Raw genomic sequence first — 8,837 nt, forward strand, 5'->3', positions numbered from 1 at the left:
CCCCCCTGCGGATCAGAGACCCCAAGGACCCCCACCCGGACCCCAGGACCACCACAGCCCCCAGGAACATGGACCCCAGGGACCTCTTCCCAGACCCGGGAGACACCCTCCCACTCCTGAATCATAGACCCCAGGGACCCCCCCACCCGGACCCCAGGACCACCACAGCCCCCAGGATCATGGACCCCAGGGACCCCTTCCCAGACCCGGGAGACACCCCCCCATCATAGACCCCAGGGACCCCCACCTGGACCCCAGGACCACCACAGCCCCCAGGATCATGGACCCCCAAGGACCCCTTCCCAGACCCGGGGACCCCCACTCCTGGATCATAGACCCCAGGGACCCCCACCCGGACCCTCCAATCATGGGCCCCAAGGACCCCAGCTCAGGCCAGAGACCCCCTCATACATGTCCACTGTCTGGACCACAGTCCCCAGGGACACACACACACACACACACACACACACACACACACCCTGTCTGGACCACAGTCCCCAAGGACACACACATACACTGACGTCCCCTCTCTGGACCACAGTCCCCAGAGACACGCGCACACACACACACACACACACACACACACACACAAACACATCCTCTGTTTAGACCACAGTCCGCATAGACACACAGACACACACACACGCGTCCCCTGTCTGGACCGTAGTCCCCAGGGACACACATGCACAAACACACGTCCCCTGTCTGGACCACAGTCCCCAGGGACACAGACACACACAAACACAAACACACTCTCTATCTGGAGCACAGTCCCCAGAGACACACACACACACATGCACACAAGTCCCTGTCTGGACCAGTCCCCAGGGACACACACACACACACACACACACACACACGTCCCCTGTCTGGACCACAGTCCCCAGGGACACAGCCCCTGAGGTCCCAAAGCCCTTTCTCCCCTGGGACCACACTGAGACCCCCAGGACTCCTTCTGACTGCACAATCTGCCACCCAGACGTGGACCCAACCCCGACCTTGGACTCCTGCCCTAGGGCCCCTCTCCCGGCTCGCAGACCCTGAGAGCTTAACCTGGACTGCAAACCATCCATTCTGACCACAGACTCCTGATACACTAACCGCAACCCCCCTCACTGCCCACCCTCCAGCCTAGAGCACTGAACCTCCCACAGACTGGAGGATCCTGCCTGGATGGTGGGACCCCCTCCCAGTCCACCCAGACTGGACGTGGACTCCCAGCTGGGACTCTCCAGAGTCAGTGCACCCCCCCAGATCACAGCTGAGACTGCCGTCGCTACAACTCCCCCTAACCCAGATCCCCAAGGAGACCACACATAGACCCCTACCCAGAACGTTGCAGAAACCTCAACCTGGCAGCCCCAGAGGCTGAGATGGTTGGATGGCATCACCGACTCGACGCGCATGAGTTTTTGCAAGCTGCAGGAGATGGTGATGGACACAGAAGGCCTGGCGTGCTGCAGTCCATGGGGTCGCAAAGAGTCGGACACGACCGAGCAACTGAACAACAATAAGTGACCCCACGTGTACCAAGTGCAGCAGCACCAGTATCTGATCCGTCTCACTGCCCTGTGGGTGAGAAGTCTCGCCTGTGACCCCTGGCTCGAGGTCTGCGACGGTCAAAGCGGAGCCGTCTACTCACTGGGCTCCCCAGGCAGTGACGTGGAAGAGCCTGTTTCTGAGCTTGTTCAGGTTGGTGGATGGCTGGACCCACTTCCTTGTGGCTGTAAGGCTGGATTCCCTGCTTCTGAACTGGTGGTCAGCGGTGGGGAGGGACGGGGGCCCTATCTCTGGTCCGACCATAACTCCCTCAGCATCTCCAGCTTCCCTCCTGCCTTCCCTTCTCTCCCGCTCCAGCCCAACAATGTTCTCTGCTTTTGAAGGCTCTTGAGATTAAAGTGAACCCATCAGGCTAATCCAGGATCATCTCCCTATTTTAAGCTCCATAACCTGGAGAAGGGAAAGGCTACCCACCCCAGTATTCTTGGGCTTCCCCAGTGCCTCCGTGGGTAAAGAATCCGCCTGCAATGCGGGAGACCTGTGTTCGACCCCTGGGTTGGGAAGATTCCCCCCAGAGAAAAGGTAAAGGCTACCCACTCCAGTATTCTGGCCTGGAGAATTAATTCCATGGATTGAAGTCAAATGGGCCTTAGAAAGCATCACTACAAACAAAGCTAGTGTAGGTGATGGAATTCCAGTTGAGCTGTTTCAAATCCTGAAAGGTGATGTTGTGAAAGTGCTGCCCTCAACATGCCAGCAAATTTGGAAAACTCAGCAGGGGCCACAGGACTGGAAAAGGTCAGTGTTCATTCCAATCCCAAAGAAAAGCAATGCCAAAGAATGCTCCAACTACCGCACGATTGCACTCATCTCACACACTAGTAAAGTCATGCTCAAAATTCTCCAAACCAGGCTTCAGCAATATGTGAACCGTGAACTTCCTGATGTTCAAGCTGGTTTAGAAAAGGCAGAGGAACCAGAGATCAAATTGCCAACATCTGCTGGATCATCGAAAAAGGAAGAGAGTTCCCGAAAAACATCTATTTCTGCTTTATTGACTATGCCAAAGCCTTTGGCTGTGTGGATCACAAGAAACTGTGGAAAATTCTGAAAGAGATGGGAATACCAGACCACCTAAACTGCCTCTTGAGAAATCTGTATGCAGGTCAGGAAGCAACAGTTAGAACTGGACATGGAACAACAGGCTGGTTCCAAATAGGAAAAGGAGTACGTCAAGGCTGTATATTGTCACCCTGCTTATTTAACTTCCATACAGAGTACATCATGAGAAACGCTGGGCTGGAAGAAGCTGGAATCAAGATTGCCGGGAGAAATATCAATAACCTCAGATATGCAGATGACACCACCCTTATGGCAGAAAGTGAAGAGGAGCTAAAAAGCCTCTTGATGAAAGTGAAAGTGGAGAGTGAAAAAGTTGGCTTAAAGCTCAACATTCAGAAAACAAAGATTATGGCATCTGGTCCCATCACTTCATGGCAAATAGATGGGGAAACAGTGAAAACAGTGTCAGGCTTTATTTTGGGGGGCTCCAAAATCACTGCCTATGGTGACTGCAGCCATGAAATTAAAAGACGCTTACTCCTTGGAAGGAGGGTTATGACCAACCTAGATAGCATATTTAAAAGCAGAGACATTGCCAACAAAGGTCTGCCTAGTCAAGGCTATGGTTTTTCCAGTAGTCATGTATGGATTGTGAGAGCTGGACTATAAAGAAAGCTGAGCACCAAGGAATTGATGCTTTGGAACTATGGTGTTGGAGAAGACTCTTGGGAGTCCCTTGGACTGCAAGGAGATCCAACCAGTCCATTCTGAAGGAGATCACTCTTGGGTGTTCTTTGGAAGGAATGATGCTAAAGCTGAAACTCCAGTACTTTGGCCACCTCATGCGAAGAGCTGACTCATTGGAAAAGACTCTGATGCTGGGAGGGATTGGGGGCAGGAGGAGAAGGGGACGACAGAGGATGAGATGGCTGGATGGCATCACTGACTCAATGGGCGTGAGTCTGAGTGAACTCCGGGAGCTGGTGATGGACAGGGAGGCCTGGCGTGCTGCGACTCATGGGGTTGCAAAGAGTCGGACACGAGTGAGTGACTGAACTGAACTGAACTGAACTGTATAATCCCTGGGGGGCAGGGGCGGGTTGCAAAGAGCCAGCCACGACTGAGTGACTTTCACTTTCACTTTTCAACCTTAATTATATCTGCAAGGTCCCTTGGGCTTCCCTGGTGGCTCAGTGGTAAAAAAAAATAAAAATAAAAATCCGCCGGCCCGTGCAGGAGACACAGGTTCTATCCCTGGGTCAGGAAGATCCCCTGGAGAAGGGAATGACAACCCACTTCAGTACTGTTGCCTGGAGAATCCCACAGACAGAGGAGCCTGGCGGGCTACAGTCCACGGGGCTGCAGAGACTCGGACACGACTAAGCAGCTAAACGGCAACAGGATAATCAGTAACCCAGGACAAAGAAAGTCACACCTGGTTGTCTTTCTTGGGACCTGCTACCTTCAAAGGTGAGAGGGTCCCAGGGAAACAGTCTTTTCCTAGTGAAAGCGTTAGCTGTCATTTTGGGGGTCTCCAAAGAGCTCTGGGACCACAGTCCTTAAGGTCACCACAGAGAAGAATTCAGTGAGAGCAAAGTGATGGATACAAATGATTTATTAGAATAGGATGCTGTGAGTCTAACAGGCAGGTGGGTTTTGCAGGGGGCCCGACCCTGAGAACTTACTGAGCTGTATACTTAGTCGCTGAGTTGTTTCCAACTCTACGACCCCGTGGACCTTAGCCCAGCAGGCTCCTCTGTCCATGGGATGCTCCAGGCAAGAATACTGGAGTGGGTTGCCATGCCCTTCTCCAATTAACTCACAGAGGTCTCACATATTTTTCCTACTTACAATACCCTCGTGGGATTAACTATTAAATCACCTACTTTGTCCCTTTTTCGTTGCTGTTCAGCCACTCAGCCATGGACTGCAGCCTGCCAGGCCTCCCTGTCCATCACCAACTCCCGGAGCTTGCTCAAACTCATGTCCATTGAGTCGCTAATGCCACGCAACCATCTCATCCTCTGTCGCCCCCTTCTCCTCCCACCTTCAATCTTTCCCAGCGTCAAGGTCTTTTCCAATGAGCTGGCTCTTTGCCACCAGGAGGAGACTGTCAGTGGTCCGGAGGAGCATCAAGGTTCTCTTCCCAACACAGAGAGGATCCTGGTGTTTCCCATCAGGACGCTGTGTCGATTGCGTTCCCAAGGAACTCCTTAGAAAACCACTTAGGACACTTCAGACTAAGGCATCATCAAGCTGTTTGTTGGTTTTGTTTTGTTTTGTTTTGTTTTTAATGGCATTTTCCGGTACCTCTTTCTAGAAGCAGCTGTGAGGCTTGTCAGTGCCCTTTGTGGGTGAGCATCGCGGTATTATGTGTCTCTGGGGGGAAGGCGCGAGAGAGGGCATCTTTAAAATCTGCTTCTAAATTTGCTGCCTTTGTTTATCTCCTGCTATTGTGTCCCGCAGGACAAAGAAGGCAGGTGCAGCTAGCTGGCTGGGCTCCTTCGCCAGAGTGGGCTGGTCCCCGAGTTTCCTTGTCTGGGTAGCCTCGGATGCCCCCAGACACCACGTCCGGGGTCTCTGCCACGTGTTCAAGCACGCGATGGTTTCACGGGTCAGTTTTATCCAAAGTTCCAGTATCTGGCTTCTCTCTCTCTCTCTTTTTTTAACGGAAGGCGTATGGTTCTTAACAAGCCCCTTTCGACTGCTGCTGGCTTTATGGCAATAGACTGACTTTTTTTTTGTTTGTTTTTCTGTCTGCACTTAAAGCCTCGTCAGTTCCCTGGACAGGGATTGAATCAGCTCCACCACACAGACGGGGCAGACTCCTAACCAGCGGACCGCCAGGGAAGACCCCAAAGTTGAGGATTCTTATTGTAATCCTGCTGTCCCTTTAAAAGCCATAAAAACACAAAAGTTCAGGAAAGTAAAATCCAGGGAAGATACTCCTTTGCATACTTAGATGTTCAGTGTATAGACTGTGTGTTTTAGTCGCTCCGGCGTGTCTGACTCTCTGTGACCCCATGGACGGCAGCCCGCCAGGCTCCTCTGTCGGTGGGGTTCTCCAGGCAAGGATACTGGAGTGGGTTGCCACGCCTTCCTCCAGGGTGTCTTCCCCACCCCAGGGATTGAGCCCTTATCTCCTACATCTCCTGCATTGCAGGCAGATCCTTTAGCCCTGAGTCGCCAGGGAAGCCCACACTCGTGTAGGAAGGCTTAACAAATCTCCTCCTTAGTGGACGGTATTCTTTTTCTAAAAATAATAATAATCATCTAAGCCCTGTTCTTTGCTAAAAAAAAAAAAAATGTAAGGGTGGTTATGCCGTTGAGAAAACGTGGGCAGCCAACAGAGCTTTATGCTGAGATGCACAGGAGAGGAAGGGGTAAGCGAACCATTTCTGAGTAACGTTGGAGGTCCCTGGGGAGTATTACCGGCCCCATCCTTTGTCTGTGTGTCCCAGGACACACGGGGGTCTCGGCTATTTAAAGGCAGTAATAAAATGCATCATGCGGATTCTTGAACGCATTTTTGAGCAATCTGATGGTTCAAATCTCAGGAGCCGTGATCTTGATCGTTACTGAACTTTTACATGGTCCTTCCTTCCTGAATCAAAGATGAATTAGTGCCAAATGGACCCAGAGTTTCCGCTGGACCCCAGAACAATTATGAGCAGAACCAAGCTCACTTCAGTTCAGTTCAGGCGCTCAGTCGTGTCCCACTCTGTGCGACCCCGTGGACCGCAGCACTCCAGGCTTCCCTGCTCTTCACCAACTCCTGGAGTTTACTCAAACCCATGTCCATGGAGTCGGTGATGCCATCCCACCATCTCATCCCCTGTCGTCCCCTTCTCCTCCTGCTCTCAATGTTCCCAGCATCAGGGTCTTTTCCAGTGAGTCAGCTCTTCGCGTCAGGTGGCCAAAGGATTGGGGCTTCAGCTTCAGCATCTAAGCTCATTTGTTCCCAAATGCCACGGACTCCAGTGGACTCTGACGATTTCATCATTTTTAGAAAGATACACTGGCATCTGTTCTCAAGGCCTTTGTCCAAACACATTTTTAGAAAGCAAGCATTTTTCCTCTTTGGATTCCTACACTGAAAAAAAAAAAAAAAAAAAACTTGGAAACAGATAGCAAGGGTGGTTTGTACAATAGGGTAAGAGTCCTTCCTGCCACTGAATGTTACATGTAAAAATGGTTACAATGGGCACGTCCCTGGTGGTCTGGTGGTTGAGACTTCAACCTCCAGTACAGGGGGTGGCAGGTTCGATCTATGGTCGGGCAGCAAAGATCCCACACACCTCATGGCCAAAATACCAAAACATTAAGCAGAAGCAATATTGTAACAAGTTCAATAAAGACTTTCAAAATGGTGCACATAAAAAAAATTTTTAAGTGGTTAAAATCACAAAATTATTTCTCTTGATTGTATATATAATTAAAAATTATTGTGATAATATGCATACTGTTATAAATATATTGCTATAAATACATAATATATAATATAAATATAACATAAATATATTTATAATATACATATGTAATAAATATAATGTAAATATATGATATACATATATACTATACACTTATAATAAATTTATAATATAAATATAATGTAGATATATTTATAATATATAATGTGTGTATTTATAATGTGTATTATCGCAATAAAAACTTTTTGGCTATTGTTTCCCAATAGGTGATGTTATACTTTTTACAAGGGTTGGTTTTGTTCAGGTATGGTTGATTTACAATATTGCAATTTTATTTTAATAAAATGTGCTCTACAATATTATATTGGTTTCAGGTGTACCCAGAGTAAAATTTTAAGATATATATATTGTTGTTTAGTTGATAAGTTCTGTCTGACTCTTTGTAACCCCATGGACTGCGGCCCACCAGGCTCCTCTGTCCATGGGACTCTCTGGGCAAGAATGCTGAAGTGGGTTGCCATTTCGTTTTCTAGGGGATTTTCCTGACCCACGGATTGAAACTGTCTCTTCTGCCCTGACAGGTGGATTCTTAACCACCGTGCCGACTGGGAATCCCCACCGTATTTTTTTTTACAGATGTTGTTTTTATCGAAGTATGGGTAATTTAAAATAGTACATTAGTTTCAGATGCACGCACAGGAAAACTTTTAAAACTATGGGCTTCCCTGGTAGCTCACATGGTAAAAAAAATCTGTCTGCAACGCAGGAGATGTGGGTTCAACCCCTGGGTCAGGAAGATCCCCTGGAGAAAGGAAATGGCAACCCTCTCCAGGATTCTTGCCTGGAGAATCCCATGGACAGAGGATCCTGGAGGGCTACCGTCCCCCGGGGTCGCAAAGAGTCGAACACGACTGAGCGACTTCACTTGAAAAATATATATAATTGCATTTTAGCATTTCCTATCTCACCTCCAAAGGGCAACACAACAGAGTGAGCACACTCACACACACACTCACACACACACACACACACACACACTCACACACGCACTCACACACACACACATTCAAGGATCCAGTGATTCTGTATATTTTTTTTGCCTCTGAGTTTGCTATTGCTCAGAGCAGGGTCTTCATCTTCACGGAAATTAGACATCCTCTCACCTTTTCCGGAAGCTTCACACCGTCAGAGAGCTTGTGTTCTCAATGTGAGCATGAAAAGAAAATTCCGCCCCACCGTCTCTAACCTGATGCCAGATATCCAGCTAGAAGCCGGAGGTGTTTTTCCCGAGGCAGTTAAAGTCACAAAAGGATTTTCATTTGTTGACGTGTTTATATATAGCTCCTGTCCTACTTTTGACTGAGACGGCCAAGGCATTGATAGCTGAAAATAACATCTGGCCTTTTTTTGTTGTTGTTTTTGATGTCCTTTCCGAGTAGCCTCTGTAGCCTGAGGATCTAAAGGCTCTGTGGACAGGTTTGGTGTAGGTTAATCTTCTGTCTCAACTCACACCCACGTCTGGTCCACTTTGCAGGGGTTTCTTTTCAAGAGAGTGGCTGGCATTTTTCAAATTTTCTTCCACAAGGCACTATGCACCATAGTCAGGATATGGAAGGAACCTAAGTGTCCAGGGACAGAGAGATGAGTAAAGAAGAAGCGGTAATAGATACCGAGAATGTCACTCGGCCGTGAGAAACGATGACATGACATCATTCGGAGCAACGAGGACGTCCAGGTGACCCCAGCGGTAAATAGCCTCCCTGCCAATGTCTTGGAGACAGAAGAGACTCGGGCTTGATCCCTGGGTTGGAAAGATCCCCTGGAGAAGGGAACGGCTCCCCACTC

This window comes from Ovis canadensis, chromosome Y (assembly GCF_042477335.2).
Source record: "Ovis canadensis isolate MfBH-ARS-UI-01 breed Bighorn chromosome Y, ARS-UI_OviCan_v2, whole genome shotgun sequence".
NCBI classification, from domain to species: domain Eukaryota; kingdom Metazoa; phylum Chordata; class Mammalia; order Artiodactyla; family Bovidae; genus Ovis; species Ovis canadensis.